Source organism: Chaetodon trifascialis, chromosome 4 (assembly GCF_039877785.1).
Source record: "Chaetodon trifascialis isolate fChaTrf1 chromosome 4, fChaTrf1.hap1, whole genome shotgun sequence".
Taxonomy (NCBI): domain Eukaryota; kingdom Metazoa; phylum Chordata; class Actinopteri; order Chaetodontiformes; family Chaetodontidae; genus Chaetodon; species Chaetodon trifascialis.
In genome coordinates, this window is record NC_092059.1 from 22,685,280 (window position 1) to 22,704,147 (window position 18,868).

Below are 18,868 nucleotides of genomic sequence, written 5' to 3' on the forward strand. Positions count from 1 at the left end.
TCTCTCTTTCTTTCTCTTCCAATTGACCAATTGACAGCTGATTGATGCCTATCTCCTCAGCCCGACAAAGAGCAGCATTAGCATGACTATAGCAATGTACAGTAGAGTGGGGCAAACAGTAAATTATATGTTACCCCCCACCTCTCTCTCTCTCTCTCTCCTTCTCTCTCTTGTCTTTACCTCTCTCTCTCTCTCTCTCCTCCACTCACTCACTCATTCAGCTGAACGCCACGGCAGGCAAACAAAACAAAGTATGCTTTTTGTCCCTTCTGTGAGCCCTTAAACAGTACAACTTGACAGCTTCTTTTGAAGGAGACACATAAAAGGCCTGACAGAGACTGAGAGAGACGTTAACACGCACACACACACACACACACACACACACACACACACACACACACACACACACACACACACACACACACACACACACACACACACACACACACACACACACACACAGTGTACCATTTGAATAAGACACTGACCTTGAGGAGGGCTGTGGTTCAGAATGGCTGTGTGTGTGTGTGTGAGTGTGTTGGGGGTCTTTAGCGAAGGACAACGGGGACCAGGGAGGAATGGGAGACACATGATGGGGGTCTAAACTGTAAACAGAGGGAATATCGTTGAAGTGTTTTCTGCACTGCTTGTTAGTGCCTTCAGAAACAGTGTGGTAAGTGCCTGTCAATCGTCCGACATTGTCTGAGACTGTTTCCACATATGTGCTGGCTTAGCTCGGCTCTGTTTGCATCAGCTGCAGCAGTGATTTGGATCTGTCTCCATTTCAACATGGCAACCTGGGTGTGCCTTTAAGTCGATAGCAGAGCCCTGTTTAGCGCTGTTTACACCTGCACTGTGCAACAGCTGCTGGCAGCCAGCTCCTCATCATCATGGATTTTCAGGCTGTTGTCCTTCTGATTTTGCTTGGCATCGACCATTTATCTCATGAAAAGTGGAGACAGGATGCTTTAAACCAGTCAAGTATCTGCTATGTCTGGCAATAGCTGCAGAGACTGCTTAAACACGTCTCCGAATTGTCCCTGAATGACGACGAAGAACATGTGACATCACTACAACCCACTTGGAGACTGTCCACCTCGGGCGTGAGTCAGCACGACGCGTTTAACACACAAATCAGCGCGACAAGGTTTGACTCGGCTTGGCCAAAAGTGCCAATGGAAAAGCCCGATATGAATACCTTTGAGGAGAGCCTGCTCATGTTAAATGGCGCACACTGGCAGAATTCATCATATCTTGTCCCACTCTACAATGGCAAGGTTTCCATCAGCCTTTGAGTGTGGCCATTTGAGAGAGTAATAACATTTTTTGCCTTCAGTTGTGATCAGACAGCACTGCACAAACTGGTTTCTTTCAAGAATACCTCAACCTTTAGGTATAAAAACTACTTGGCTAAGGTTAGCAAAAGATTGTGGTCATGATAACAAGGCAACAACATTGATGGCTGGGAGGAAATGGGATGCAAACAACGGCCTTCCCTCTCTTTCACATGCGGTGAGCGCTAAGAATAACGCTCTGCATGCATGAACACAGATCCCTAATTAATTAATTAAACCTTGTGAAACTTTTCCAGCAACACAATGCAACACCATCTGGCAACATACTGCACTGGCCAGTAAGATGCGTGCACACTCACGTGATTCCTGTGCGACATAGAGTAAACCCTGTAATTCTACTGATGATCTGTTTACATGTTCTACTATTTGTAGTCTATAACAGTATATTCATTCTGTCATGATATTATCTTTACTGTCACCTTTCAAGACTTCTCAGGAAGTAAGAGTAATAATAAGAACCATGAATTGTCTTTGAATTAGCTTTTTAAAGGTTGAGCACCCTGCCAATGATGTTGATTAAAGCAACACATAGGACATCCCTGGATGGATGGATGGATGGATGGATGGATGGATGGATGGATGGATGGATGGATGGATGGATGGATGGATGGATGGATGGATGGATGGATGGATGGACAAACAGAGGCATGACCACACACAGGCGTCGTCTCCTCTCTCCCTCTGTCTTTTCCTGTCTCTCCCCCATTTAAGCTAGCAATCTGTTCTCTAATTGTTCATTCATGGTGTGAATCTTTAAATAGGAGGCCCTAGCCTGGCGCTAAGATAATGACTCGCTTCGTGTTGTTAGCTCAGTGCAGAGTTACCATGGAAATAGGCCACAATGAGAGTGATTAGTCTTGTGTCTTTTACACACCAAAACGCTTTGCAGTTCAGCAGGAAACACAGTCACCCTCCTCTGTTTCCTCTCTCTGCGTCTGTATCTACAGCGCATTGTGTTTTCACAGTCAGTGGCTTGACGACAGGCATGCTTAGGTTGCCTGTTGGCAGTAAATGAGAATTAATACAAAAGTGCAACAAGATGATTTTTTTTTCCAGCTGCTGTCTGTTTGACTGTTTTTTTTTTATCTTATCCCTTATCTGATTGGTCAGGGAGGCCTGTCACATAGACATCAGACAGGACGATATTTCTGGCTTCATATAAAGATATCAGTTTCATCTTCAGCTTTGTTTTGTTTGCAGAGTCAACAGACACTTTCAGACGCTTCTTTCTTGCCAGGAGTTTCTATGACAACCTTTTTCAATTACCAAGCACAGTGTCTGATCCTCTGTTGAGGATTTTCTTTTCCTCTCTTGAGGCACAGACTTTTACGAGATTTTAATGTCTTTGTGGAGATTTGTAGCGGCTTTATTCAACCTTTTTCAATTTCGTAAGATCTCTTCATTTTGGAAAACTTTCTTATGAACTGGTTTATCATGCTTTGTGTCTCTGTTTCTTCTTCATTTATTTCTGCTTTCCTCTGCACTCTCACTGCTGTTTCATCTGACTCGTGCTTGTTCCCCTCCTTCACTGTCTCCTCCCTCCTTTCCTCTTTGGCTTGACATACCACTCTTTCTCTGCGCAGGTGTGTTTGTGTAAACTTGCGTATGTGTGTACTTGCTCATCCACATCTGAGGATCCCAGGGGTGAGGGTGAGTGGCACGCTGCTGATACACAACAGGAGAGTATTCTGCCCACTTCCTATCTGACTCTGTCCCAAACAAGGCGACAAGGCAAGAGAGGAGAGGAGAGGAGAGGAGATTATCTGTCTCAGTGTGAGGCTGCCAGTCAATGTGAACATCAGGGGTAGAGAAACTGAAATAGCCATCATTACCTGGTCTGCTGCTGGCACCCACTGAGACGTGTGTGCATGTGTGTGTGTGTGTGTGTGTGTGTGTGTGTGAGTGTGTGTGTGTGTGTGTGTGTGTGTGAGTCAAACCAGTGGTCTGCAGAAGACCAGTGATCACAATATTTCCCACCAGCAGAGGATGAATGCTAATCAGCAGAGGGGTGATATGATGATTCAGACAGGAAGTCGTACTGTACACGATGCAGCACAGCTTTGTTTTTTAATATTTCAAAATATGCAAAAGTGAGTGTAAAACTTTTCATCTTCCCTTTGAAATCACCAAACTATTTAATGACGTGCTGTGGGTCAAAGGTCAAACAGATGCTGGTGTTTAATGAGAAAGCTTAACCACTGCTGGATTATGTTCGCTGGCAATGCTTCTTCTATGTAGTACAGCAGTAGCAGCAGATGATCACAGTGGTCTTGAAAGCAAACAGTGAACAAGGGATTTAGCAATGTAGCTTGGTCCTAGTCCATTAAGGGCTTCGTATCCAAGGAGGAGGATCTTAACGTCAATTCTAAATGTTACAGGAAGTCAGAGCAGAGCAGCTAAATCTGGACTAATGTGCTCCCTCCTCATGGTTCTGGCTAATAGCCGAGCTGCAGAGTTTTGAATGAGCTGAAGTCTCTCAGTGTTTATTCAGGAGGCCAGTAAATAGTGCATTACAGTAATTGAGTCATCTTGAAATAAAAGCATGAATCAGTTTCCGCATCATGCATGGTGGATTTTAGCTATGTTTGAACATAGGTTAACATTAAATACAAAATATTTCTGAATCATGATTCAGAAGAAACTGTAATCTGGGTGGCATCATGTTGCTTTCAGAAAGTATTCTTTATGAAACAGGGTGGATAGAAATATGACAGCAAAGACAACTTCATTTCTTCTCTAAACTTTGCCAGTCGGCCAGTATGTTGCGACAAGTTTTCCAAACAAATGGCAGCTGAAAGTGTTGCATCAAGTATTCCACCACGGGTAATAATGAACCTCGGGCTTCAATCAAAATGGGTTCTTAGCAGAAACGTTTCATCACTGCAAAGCATTTCATAATTTAAGTTCTCATACCAGAAATGACACAGCGCAGCGTTCCTGTAATCACTTGAGAAGAAAGCGGCAGAGAAACATTGATTGATTTGCAGCCTTTAACAGTAGAAACAAATGTTTCTGCTCCTCTGGGTCATAATCGGAGCCCACATGGACAAGGATACAGTACACATAGACAGTGAAATAAGTTTGTCAATACTCTTGGTAGATTAAGTGTGATAATTAATTTGCTAAGTCAGTGCTTTCAGGTCTTAACTTCATACAAAGCAGCTTGATCGGTCCGTTATCTAAGCTTAATTAGAATCAGAATGAGAAACATGTGAGAAACAGATTCTCTAACCTGTATCCACATTCTCAGATATTTGCTTGTGAGCTTTTGCCAATTACATCCAGGTATCATCTTGATGAATTCCATTCGTTGGTGTCAGATTTGGCACCAATAAAATTCCACCCCCGGTTTTTTGTTGAAAGTAGTGGTAGAAAAGCAAGGATATGCACAGCTTTCACTCACAGCATTACGAGCACTGCCGTGCGTGTGCGTGTTGATAGCCCCGCTTCTCTTATGTGGCGCGGAGGACGTACATCAGTTTATAGTATCTGACTGGAATTCTTTAAATTCAACAGTGAATGTGGTTCATCTAGGCGACACTGCGTATTTAAGCCTCTGTTAAAATGACCCACTTCCTTTCAATCTCTGGGGTCAACGGGTGCATAGATACAAATATCATTTTCAAAAGTGATGACACATACTCGAGCAACACGTGTCCACGACGAGAAACAATAGTCATCAAAACCTCAGCTGAGTCTCTTAATGACCTCTGTTTCCGGGATTTTGGATAAGCTGATAAAGTCCACTTTCCTCTGCCGTTTCACTGACTCAGACTGCCCCATTCAGACATCTATCTATCTATCACACACATGTTCCTCTAACACACAAACTTTGCTTGACATACACAAGATATTGTTTACAAACTCGCTGTGTTTGGTCCTGCCAGCTTCATTCAATTAATGGCAGGTCCTGGTTATTGTCTGATACTTTCTAACAATCTATTACCCACCCAGGCCCAAGATAATGCTCTTAACGCACATTACGAGCAGTAATCCTCATCTCCAAGCTAAAGCGGTTGTGTCTGGACAAGTAAGTGGGACTGTAGCAGTGACAGCAGGTGCTAAAGCCTCAGCTAACCCTGGCTAACACCGCCTGAGCTCCATAAGACAGGAAATGCTGGGAGGGATACTTATCTACTTACTGAATTGCGTACTTACTCGTACGCATGCATCACACACACTCTCTCTCTCTCTCTCTCTCTCTCTCACTCACACACACACACACACACACACACACACACACACACACACACACACACACACACACACACACACACACACACACACACACACACACACAAAGGGTGGGGACTTAAAACAAAGGCAGCATGCTAAATAGAGGAGATGATCGTTGGGTCACATCTACATGACAGTGCTGCACCGCAGGAAAACGACCGGGCTTCCTAAACCCCTGGAAGGACTACTGTTAGCCCTCAGGCCTGTATTCTCACAGTGTGTGTTAGCTAAAGAATAACACATTTGAAATTCTAGATTAACGCCGCATAAATCACTGCCATTAGCACCTGGTAAAACTTTAACATCTGTTAAAAAGGTGCTAGAAACTGCTTACAGCAGTAAAACCTCTAATGTCAAGAGAGTCAAAAAGGTAATATTTTAATGTTTATTCACTTATTTGTGTGAAATGTGCCTTTTTTAATCAGAACATTTTGTTTTCTGTGTAAACACACAGCAAATTTCAGCTGAAACAGAGTCAAGGGAGAGATAGATAGGAGGATAGACACTTTTAGTTTCAGTTAAACAAGCCTGGTTGTCCAAGACTTTCCATTGTTCCAAAAACTCCTCATAGTCATAGTAATTTAGAAATAAAAGCTAATAGTTAGAGTGCTCCGACTGTATTGATTTGGTCTGTCAGAACTGGTGGAAAAGGTGAAATTATCTGAGTTAGGAACAATGAAGTCAAATGATAACCTGCCACCGTGACAGGAAAATCCACGACAGTCATACAGAGACAGCTGAACCCAAATGCACAAGAGAAGAATAAGAAACCAAAGCGCGGAGGGAAGATAAAATGAAAAAAATTATGCTCCAAGCCCTGTATGACAAAAGAGAGCAGCTAACAGATGCTGGCCAAGGTCTGAATTGACTTGAAGCACATGACACAATGTGTTTCAAAATAGGCAGTATATGAAGATGATTTCTAGGAAACAGGGTTTTTTGATTGATTCCAGTGATGAGATGCAGTTGTCAAGATCCTGTTCAAACCTTCCTCAGATCAGACCATTCTGTTTCTACAGGCACATGAAACATCCCATGAATAGCTACTATTATTTAATGTTAGGTTACAAATACTGTGTCAATGTGACGTGCATATCGTGCAATTGCATCGTTCTTCAAAAAGAAAAAGATAAAGCACAAAAAAGAAAAAAAACATTACAGACAACCCTTTAACTGTATTTAAGATTGCAGTGTTACACAATTACATGCACCACCTCCTCTCTCTGGCTGGAAAGAGGCCACTTACTGAGGTCATTTCACTCACATAATTTCCATTCGAAACATGACACATACATACAAAATGTTGGGTAAGGGGCATTTCATAACCGTAGTGTGATTGGATCAAAAGGAGTTGCTCTCTGCACTCTAATAAAACAACATTTAATATGTCATCACTGCAGCTATATACTTCGCTGGTGGAGGGTTGGATATGAGATGAATCATCACTACTGACAGCAACAACGTGTCTCCTCACTGGCCCACCAGGAAAAGAGTACAAACACTGTTCAATCATGGGAGCCCAGCAAATACCTGGAAGAAACTCCTGTCATGTCAGATGTGTACACAAAATAAAGCATTCATCACAGGGCTTCCCTGTGGGGTTATCTTTATGTGCTCTCTTCTCATTGATGGAGAGGTGACAGACATTTCCCAAAGCTTGTTTCATGGTACTCTGATTACCAGACCTCTGTAAAGACCTAGGAGAGGGTCTTCTGACCTCTCTTTTTTGGAGGTCAGATGATTTCTTTGAGGCAAAACTATCAATCAGCATATTGATTAGCGCTAATTAACATCAATCCCACTGTGTTCTGCTCAGCAGGTGAAGTCTACTGTGTGTGTTTGGGCAGCCATGCATGTATGTGGCCCCATATGTACGTGTAAGTGTGTCTGTATACATTCTTCTTTGTGTGTGTGTGTGTGTGTGTGTGTGTGTGTGTGTGTGTGTGTGTGTGTGTGTGTGTGTGTGTGTCTTTGTCATGGCTGTCACCCTGAAGGTTATCTCCGTGGTGGCAGCATCGTCAGGTGACAGCCGTATCCCATGATGCCAAGCGAGACGTCAAACTGTCCTTCCAACCCGGGTTCCCTTGACGACTAGAGTAACACACGCACACACAGACATGCACGTATACACACACAAAGACACACAGGGCATACTCACTAAGCTCACCTTCCTCTTGTAGAAGGTGAAAGGTATATATGTGTGTACATGTGTGTGTGCGTGTGTGTGCATGTGTGTGCGTGCGTGTGTGCGCACATCAGAAGGGCTGCTCAGACTTTGATAAGCTATCACATGTCCCAGGTGATGGTCTCTAACAGCGCATCAGTCCAAAGGCACTGCCTGACAACCGAATCAAACACACCCAGACCAGACATCCTGGCAACACAAACCATACAAACCCAAACTGACAATATGCTACATATTATACATACATCTGCTGGAAACACACTCTCAAAAAGGAAAGCCTTTCATTTGTGACTGATTACCCAAGAAGGAGACAACCACCCTGATAAGGAAGTGTTTTAGGGACACGCCAGAGGTTCAGCACGTTGGCCAGGAGAGCCACAGGAGGGCCTCACAGTGCAGCAGGCCACAGCAATGCTAAGCTAAAGATCACCTGTCAATCAAACGGCACATTCAGCACTTCAGTGTTTTTTCTTTCATTCTTTAGGAGGGTCTCTTTTCACTGCACCTGCTAACCATGTTCTTTATATATTTCTAGAATATCCTTAGACTTATAGGACGAGCTGTACATACAGAAAGCACATTGTTGTTTCTGTTCACCTTTGAAGCTTTGTTCTACTCTACAGCGGTGGGTTTTGGTTTGGTGCCAACAGTGAAACAAGATTAAAAATTCTTTATCATTCTAACACCTCTAGAGGGCAGTGCTCAAAAAAACACAACAGTTTATGACAACTGAGATTTTATTTTCAGAGCTTGGGTCACAGATTCTATCACCTATGATAACAATGATGTTCTCCCCAAAGTAATTGCTGAGGTTGGGGAAAAAGCAGCATTGTGAAAAAAGGCCCAATGGAACAAGAAACTCAAGCGGTCAGACAATCATACAGGAAAAAACAGTTCAGCCAAATTATTTGAAAGAGAAAACCAAGATGAAAATAACATTCTTACCCAAGCCGTGCTTTGTGTGTTCACTTGCTCACTTTGGTTTTACCTCCAAACAAATTGGTTTAGACAATTTAGCAAATTTCGGCTTTGGTTGATTTGCAACTTATATGATCGTCTGATCCCTCCTGTTTCTTCACCCACTGGACCAATTTTTAGATGTCTCACCTCCACAGGATTTCAGCAATTACTACAATGTTATCATGACTAATGGAGCTGATGGCTGGAGCTTTGAAAATAAAACCCAAGCTGAAAAAAAGGATTCAAACAGGAGAAAATGTAACAAAGTCATACTGTTACGCGCCTATGTGTTGGTAAGTGTTGGTTAACATTGGGCAGCATAAATGGATACGATGGCAATAATATGCAGATGTGTGTCTTGCATTCAGACTAGATTTTGTTCAAAACAAACCATTACCTGCCTGGATACAGTTTCTTACATCTAAAAAATGCATGATTGAAGCCAGCACTTCAACCAGCAAATAACATGTCTTTAGTGTTTTAAACTGGAAGGAACCAAAGCAACAACACTGATGATTCACAAGTCCAATTAACTCACCACCGAAACCTTCCCTAACAATGGATTACACTGCTTTCTGCAACACATTCTACCGTTGTTAAGTGTGTAGGGCCAATAATCCAATCTAAAGTCTCCTTATATAGAAAACAATGGCCAATGAACAGAGTGTAGCAAAACATCAGTGGCTATTTATATACATATCTTCAGAGGAAGAAAATCAAGAAGATTCAAATCGATTTTTCTGAAGCTTTATCGTAACTCTGTTTCGTGTCCCCCCCAATAAACAATCCATTAAGCAACCGCTTCTGTTATCTCCTTTGAGTTCAACATTTAGTTTGTGTTTCAGTGCTACATAATCAAGGTGCACTGCAGAGAATAATTCAAACCTAAAACTATACACACAGACACCCTCAGCATGCCTTGTACAATTACCGAATTACACCATCCTGGAAATGAGACATGACAGAGAAAGCATGCTAGCACTGTAAAGAACTGTTTCCTTTCTCTCTCTCACACACACACACACACACACACACACACACACAGCCTTCCCATAATGAAGTGTTTCCCATGAATGTGATGTCAGTGACACAGGTTCCATTACCTGGCCTGTCACCACATTGCCCGGGTGATAGCCTGTCAGATACTGTTTGGTTGCCATGGCGAGAGACATTGAAATCCGCATGATTCGATAATGCAAGGCTTTGATTGGTTTAGCTATTGAATATTATGCAGCATAATGTGGCATGTGTGTATGTATGTGTGTGTGTGTGTGTGTGTTCTACTTTATTCTCCATCAGTGCATTGCTATATGAATTGCTTTCAGGGCTAAGATTACATTTAGGGTTATAGGCATTTGAACATAACCAATTTGCACATCCAGACCTTCCTCAGTGAGTAAATAAATGAAATCTCTCTTACTGCTAGATGAGATCCTACCTGACTGTGAGATAACAGTGGGGAATCCCAGATCACAAGGTTCCTTCAGCTCCGTATGTTAGATCCAGAGCATGACACAATGCTCTAAATCCTACACGAAAAACAGGTTGGCTCTTCTCAGCCAGAGACTAGCCCGAGTTAAATGTCTGTAACCACTGACTTTTCATCCAGCGCCATCATCAGGTCAAAATTTCTATGCTTGTCCAATTGCTGTGCAGCTGCAACTCCCATTAGCCTCAGCTGTACTTTGCGCGTCGTGCTAATTAACAAATATTAGCATGCTAACATGATAACCAAGGTTGCGAACATGGTGAGCAATGTAGTGCTAAACATCAACATGTTAGCATTGTCAATGTGAGTATGTTAGCATGCGGATGCTAGTATTTAGGTCAAAGCAGTGTCTAACTACAGCTTCACAGAGCCTCTAATGTGACTGTAGACACTTGTTCCTTCTTGACTGAGAACATTGACTTTTGACATGGTATCTATGATTAAAGCCTGCTGTGCAGGTGTATTCACTCAACAGTGATCTGGATCTGATTTGCATGTTTCAGATCAGTCAGGGAATGGGTCACTAGTATGAAGCTGGATTCTTTCCCATTTTGAGAGCCACAATCACCAAAATGAAAAAGTCCAAAATGTGCAATGGCTGAATTCTGCTGCACATATGAATTGGTTCAAGCTGAGGTTAAAATCAAATGGGACAAAGAAAGCTGATCTCACACACACACACACACACACACACACACACACACACACACACACACACACACACACACACACACACACACACACACACACACACACACACACACACACACACACACACACACACACACAGCAGTTTGGAGAGTAAATGAGCTCTAGATAAGAGAGGAGGAGGAGTTTTGGTTCCATTCAGTGGCTCTTGTGTGTTTTTTCCCCACCAGAGGGAGAAAATATGACTAATTGATTTCACTGTTTTCTTCTGGTGTCAGATCTGCTGCCGTTTATCATCATCAAATCTATCCCTCTGTCCTTCTCCCTCTCCCTCTCTCTCTCTCTCTCTCTCTCTCTCTCTCTCTCTCCCCTTGTTTGTTCTGCTAATTAACTTTATTACCCTGATAGCTCCCCACTGCCTCTGACGAAAACAATTACCATGTCTCGCCCCTCCACCTCTCTCTCTCTCTCTGCTCTCCTTCATCATCCCTCGCTCTTTCTCTTCTGGCAGAGAGCAGTAATTAGACCTGAGGCTCTGCTCCTGCTATACATACTATTTGTATGTCTGTCTCTGCATGATTTTCTATGTTTTAATCCAACCATCAGGAGAACTTTGAGAGATGAGAAAGAGAGATGAGAAATGAGAATTAGGTTTGCTTGTTTGCAGCAAATAAAGTTCCTTAAGAAAACATGGGCTAACTGTATTTTATGTGTCTGTAAATTTCCTAATAGGCTCTTTGTGAAATAGCAATTGTCCAACCATAGCTTAGTAACTGTAACTAAGCACCGGCAGGCCTGTCAAGCTTTGCAGTTGTCTGCATGTTGATGTGGTGTGCACGAGGCTCAAAGCAGAGTGATATTCAGCATCAGTAGAGTTTGGAGGATGGTGTTTTTTTGTAGTCTTTCAAAAATCTAAGGCATGAGAGCAAACATGTGAGGAGTGGATTAATCTGTCTTGATCTCCTCTAACAAAAGCTGCAAATGTCAGCATGTCCGGCTAGCCTGCTAACTGCCAACAGTCCAAAGGCAATGGGTATGTTATTAGCTATTACATTATTTTCTGGGGTTCCAGGTTACATTAGAAAAATACCTGCTCAGGACCGTCATCTGTGAACCAATGTCAGAATTAAGAGTGAGAACGGCACATCAGTGCTGCTCTTTGTTTGAGGATGTTCACAGTGTTGCAACTCCAGCCAAATGTGCGTTAGATGCCATTACATTTAAGAAAACTCAGCTTATTCCTCATATACTCAAATCTGTCTCTCTTGTAAAAGTGAAGTGCAATGTTTGAAAATATGAACAGCATCCTTTTATTGCAATGTTGAGGAAATGACAAAATCCTCCACTAGGGTTTTCTTTAAGCTAAATCAGTGTATCATAATTTGTGTGAAAATAATAATTTGCATGAAACCAAACTACTCTGTTTCCTCAGTGTGTGTTACTCCTCCTCTCTCATGTCCTCACAATCTCTCTCTCTCTCTCACACACACACACACACACACACACACACACACACACTTACTGCAGTGGCAGACAGGACAGCATTACATTGTCAGCGGTAATTTACCTCTCATCTGTCTTCACTAATTAATGTCACATTCATCAAATTCATCACGGCAAGAGGGGCTCTTGCAGGGATTGCACCATTTGCCGTTAATACGGCATCAACCGCTATTTGGCCAGGCAAGCTGAGCGGTGTGTGTGTGTGTGTGTGTGTGTGTGTGTGTGTGTGTGTGTGTGTGTGTGTGTGTGTGTGTGAGTGAACCAATTTGAATTTTAGACCTTGAGAGTGAGGACATTTTGGCCTGTCTTCACTTTCAGACAGACCTTCAAAGGGCTGTTTGAAGCTTAAGACTTGGTTTTAGGTTAGAATCAGCTTTAGGTTAGGCTTAGGGTTGGGGTGAGGTGTTTAGTTGTAAGGGTAAAGGGCTAGAGAATGCAGTACTGTATGTCAATGAGCGTCCTCACAAGGACAGAAGTACACGCATGTGTGCATGTGCATGTGTGTGTGTGACAACAGGGACAACGGGTATTCATCTCTAATTAGACCAAGCTGTGTGATTAATTATACAGTCTGCCTTTTTTTTTTACTCCAAGGCCTGAAGATGATGTTGTTCATGAGAGGAACAATAAATATGGAAGAAGAGGGGAAAAGATGGAGGGAGAGAACATGAAGAAAGAGGAAAGTGGAAGAGACAGAGGTGATACTGAGGTAAGGAAACATGGAGTGGGAAACAAGACACCAACATCAGGGGGAGGGAAGAGAGGCAGAAAAGGGAGAAAAGAGAGCTGGCAGAATCCAGAGGGAGAGAGAAGAAGTGAGGGAACGAAGCTGAGGTGAAGTGTTTTGTCATGTGCTCTCAGTGTAATTCCCACCTGACAAAGAGGCCTTGAATCAGGGGGGAAATTGCAACTTGTCACCCAGCAAATAAACTGCCCTGATAACTGATTAATAACGCACACCTGGGACAGCTGCACACACATACACACACTCAGATGTGGGCACATGCTGAGACACACTTGTAAACAGAGAATGAGCCAACACAGCGCTGCATACGATTTTCATGCATATGTGCACACACTCTGAAGAGCAACTGACACTCGAACAGACACACGCACGCACGCACGCACGCACGCACGCACGCACTTATTTGTATACTGGACCATTCATAGGCACATTCAGTTGTATAAGTGCACATAAAGTCATTTGTCTGTCTCCACCAGCCAGTCAACTTGCAGTTTATGTCCACGTCTTTTCATATGTATATTGTGAGGACTTTGAAGGAACTTAATGAAAGGTAGTAAGTGTATTTTTTGACAAAATGGAAGTTATCACTGTATTGACATGTATGTTTCCAGTGAATAATTTCCAGTGACAAACATGCCCTCTTCACTTAGAGACTATTTTTCCAGAGGAGGACAGAGGACTGACAGAGAGCTTCACCACATGGAGCAACAACAATCACCTGCAGCTCAATATCATCAGAACCAGTGAGCTTGTTATGGACTACAATGCTTCAAATATGGATGCTGCTGCAAAGAAGCTACAAACTGTAAAACGTGGACGCTTCACACACATCTTCAACCCGGCAGCACAGAAGATCTGAACAATCGGCTCAGTTTAAAGGTGAACACCCAAGATTACTGTCACCAATTCAGCATCTGACACATGTGAAACAAGGTCCCATTCTCCCCTTCTTTTCCTGAGTTATGGTGTTGAATAATGGGCAGAAAAGCGTTTTTGCAGAACATCACAGTGGTGTTGACCTTTGACCTTTTGGACATAAAATGTCGTCATTTCATCACTTTTATCCTATTACACATTTGTGTGAAATTTTATCATAAATAGTCAAGAATTCTAGCTAAAAATGTGTTTTGGGGGGTCACAGTGACCTTTGACCTTTGACCATCTCTGAAACTCCAGTCCATTCATCACTGAGTTCAAGTGAATCTTTGGGTCAAATATTAAGAAATTCCCTGAAGGCGTTCCCTGAGTTACCACGTTTACAAGGAAGGGATGGACAGACACCCATCAAAAGACGCATCATATCGGTTCAGCAGAACCCAGGATTTATGTTCTGCAGCAACATAGCTGAATGTTCAACTGCAAAAAGAGATTTTTGTCAATCAAAATGAAATATGTTATCACTGAACATCTTACTGATTCGTTCAGCATTTTGCACCTGACCAGATATGCCTCATTATGTTCAAATGTAATCCAGTTAGCATTATGTTTCCTGCAAAATGTAGATTTACAAGTTCTTTGTGTAGAAATGTAATTTGATCAACCCCTCAGGCTCTTTAACAAAACTATCTTATGGGAGTTAATTCCCTCAAAAGAAATTAGCAGGTGTTCCAGGGATGAGTTTGGGCTTTTTCAAGTCCATCATTACGCAATATGTGGATGTAACATTCGTATTTATTTGTGTGCATTTATCAAAAGGACTGTGGATGTTGTCCCTCGTCTCATGCACTGTAGCTGCAGCAGACATCTCTCCGTGGCCATTATGAAGAGGAGGAACAAATACAGCAACACATCGCTCTCCAGACGTAAGCTGACGTGAGTATATGATAGACTTGAAAAAATCTAAACCTGTCCTTTAAGTGTCAGCATGGAACCTTAGATTTCCCAGGTCACTTGACCTTCACACCAATTGGACACACAAAAAAAGTCTATTGGACAAAATGGCACTAAGCAATTTTTCTATTGTATCTGTAAGGTAGAGCATAGATGCTGTAATACAGCGCCACCTGAGGAAAAAAGCATCTGACAATCCAGTCCCCAGAGACAAAGACAACAGCAGGGAGAGGCAGAGAATTCAATTACAGACGGATAGAGCTTCTGATAGACTGAGAGGATCAGCTCGGTTCTTTCTTTTCCCTTTTCCTGTCCTGAGATGGCACACAGCCGCCTCTTCACACACACACACACGTCAGTCAATGTTAGCACACACTGATCCTCCTAGGAAAAGCCATTTAGAGTGACATCTACTCTTAGTGTTTATTATACCCTTACACCTCTCTCTCTGCTCCCATGGCCCTGCTGTATTTCTAAACGCTCGTACGTTCCTGGCCTCTGATCCTCGCTGTGATTGGACAACAACAGTGGAACCAGGATGAGGCCAGGCCAGGCCACGATCGGTGCCCCAAAAGTCTCACACCCTCACACTTCCTTCAGCACACACACAGACACACACACACACACACACACACACACACACACACACACACACACACACACACACACACACACACACACACACACACACACACACACACAGGGCCATCTCCTCCAAACAAAACCTCTTCATCTGCAGCACAATAGAGACTCTCCTGAAAGCCTATCATTTTCACTGGCACTGGATCGAACAGTGACAGAGAGGAGGAGGAGGAGGAGGAGGAGGAGGAGGAGGAGGAGGAGGAGGGAAGGAGGGAGGGAGAGATTGAGGGAGGACGGGAAGAAGGGGACAGTGTCGAAAATTGGATCAGAGCCAAGTGTTGTCGTTTGGAGTTTTATCAGCGGAGCCTGATGCCCAAAAGGTCATCTGACATAATGGCTGATGAATTAAAAAAAAAAAACAACGCGCCGAACACGAATTTCATTTGCAATTTTCAATTTAGCCAGGCGGGGCCTCTCACGGCAGCCCTCTCTGATAACCGTCTCCAGCCTGTCAGGGCTATCGCAGCGCCTGTCACAAACATCAAGCAGCTGTTGCAACCAGAGAGCGACTTCCAGAGAGATACAGTACAGAGAGGAAGAGAGAGACAGGTGAAGAGGGAAGAGAGATGGCGAAAGCAAGACAGAGATAAAAAGAGAAAACCGCAAATGGGTCATACTAATGGATGAAAAATAAAGATATTGGCGAGGTCAGAAAGGTCAATTTATCAGAAGCAACAAGGGTGTCTCAGTCCTTCATCTCTGCAGCTCCTATCACATCCTCACCAATAGGATGGACCCCTTACACTCATATATGTTAAGCACTGCTGGCTCATGGCTTAGTGATTCTTTAAAGGGTATTTTTAAACATGGGCCCTATTTTTTTTTTTCTTTCTTTTTTTCTTTTTTTTTTTTTTTTTTTCAGATTTTGGGGTCTAAACAGGCACAAAAAGTGTTGGAATTGGTCCAGTATATCACCTCAGCCAGCAGCAATGAAAAGGGCTGCAACAGTTGCAACGTAATCCTTGGGGGCCATTGCTCCTGTAAAGGCGCTGGCTTTTGCCACTTACAGGCTCAGATTGTTATTCTTAGTGTCTGACAACATTATGGACAGGGTCCTACAGAGCTGTTCAACAGTAAGACCCTTTTTGTTTAACCAGAAACAGCCATTATAGCAATCTGTTCAAAGCAGCCACACTTCTAACCAGCTAACCAAAGCAACTACCATGTTCTACGACGTGAAATTAGTGCTTTTGTCAGAAGAGTCTGTTGGTTTTGTACAGAGTGGCTTCAGTTCAGTTTGTGTGGCTAAAAAGAATTTGAAGTGAAATGAACAGGAACAAAACAAAAACAGAAAAACAGTCTTTTCACTTTCATCTCTCCCAGCCCGTCTTTTTTAATTAGCTGTAAATCGGGGTGATTGACAGTGTCGCCTGTGTTCTTGATTGCAGGTGGATTCAGGCACTGAGCCTTACAAAACTGGACCAGCCACTCTCAAAGACAACGGGAGCAGAGAAAATCAGTGTGGCTTGAGAACTGACCATCGTGCATGTCTTAGCTCATCTGACTGAAGTGTATCAAAGGGAAAGTAAAGTGCTGCCGAGTTTTCTCAACACACCACATTATGATTTCATTTTCATCCTAAGATACTGCCCCTATCGTTCTTTCTGGAAAAAGCAACATTAAATGGTGAAATTATACACGTAACATTTCACAGATGTGTTTGCACATCTAACTCTTTGAAACGTGTCCACTCTAGTCCTCTAATGATAATAAGGATAATGTTATGTAACGTGATGTATGAGTGAACCTCAAGCCACAGATGAGCCTTACACCTGCTTTGATTAGTGACACATATGCTGTACATTATTAGCCCTTATTGTGCTTTAATTACACACATCAGTATATTCACAGAATAAACCAACATAAATCTGCTGTTAAAGAAAATTAGCCTTCCAATTCTTTGATGATGTCATCACTTCCAACAATTTCGATCATCGGTGTAGTCGAGCTGTTGTAGGATGGTGCTCCTTTTATCAATCCACGTTTATTTTTTAAGTAGGTTGCTTGTGAGAGCTCTACATCTGAGGTATGTATGTTTAATTTACACCTAAATACGGATGAGCAGGATATTATTTTGCATATATCAGCAGCATTAATCATTCTTTTCACTGAAGTTATTCCGCTAAGATTCTAAATGCTATTTCTGAAAGCCGTCCTGTTAACACCTGATGTTTGATTACCATTTTACACAAAACGAAGAAAAGGATAATTAGCATGAGCAGCGGCAGTCGTTATGAGTGAAAGGACAAAAACAAATAACTGAAAGAAAAGTGTGACCTGCAGAAACTCAGAGTTCATCAGGGGACATACGCATAAAAAAAAAGACAAGGAAATTCTGTTTGATTGACAAGTGCTCAGTCAAAATATTCCAGCAATGAGCAATCAGCGAAGACAATGTCAAGGACAACAACTTGGATCTGGAATTACACATTTAAGCAGATGTGCCCTTTGTTTTTTTCTGTTTTCACACTCTGTCAATTAATTGTCACTTGTCATTCTGTGGCGGCCATTTTGGAGTACTGGAGTTGACCATGATCTGCCCAGACATGGAGTTTGTATCCATTCAGGCTAGAAGATAAAATCACAGCTCTTCAGTGGGGTTGCTGTGCAGAGAACTGGGGGCCCAGAGCCAAGGTTTCCAGAGCACACAGCCTCACATAGCTGCTCCCCATCACTGCCTATTCATCCCTCTGCATCCCACCTGACAGAAAGAAAGAGAAACACAGACCGACAGAGAGAGAGAAAGGCTCTTGGCAGTGAATCCAGGCCTTGCTGGGTTCAGTTGAACAGCTGTGTCTAATAAAGTGTCTCGCCTCAAAAAAAAGGAAAAAAAAAGGAGTACTTCACAACAATCCAGCGCAAAGAGAAAGGCTGCAAGGAGGAAGAGGGGAATGAATGATGGAGAGATTTTGTTGAAAAGCTTAAATGACAGGGGCCAATTTCTCCTAACCAGGAGGAAAAGGTACAATGAGCCTACTGATTGGTGGATACTCAGGTTTAAAAGCTGACTGATTGGCTGAAGAGGATCCTTCTGTGCCTGTTTAGATCGATAGCATGTTAAAAGTCCTTCCATCCGTCAGGGCGGCAAGACTCAGAGGTAACAACGGAAACAATGCAGCTGCATCTGGGAAATCATGTGGAAAGAGAAAATACAGTCAGACCCACTGCAGGATGCTGACACAATGTGGACTTTACATGAGCAATCCTATTCTGCCAAGAGATCTTCACACTCTAACCTTGGCCAAAGAGAGCCATGCATGCGAACGAGCACACAC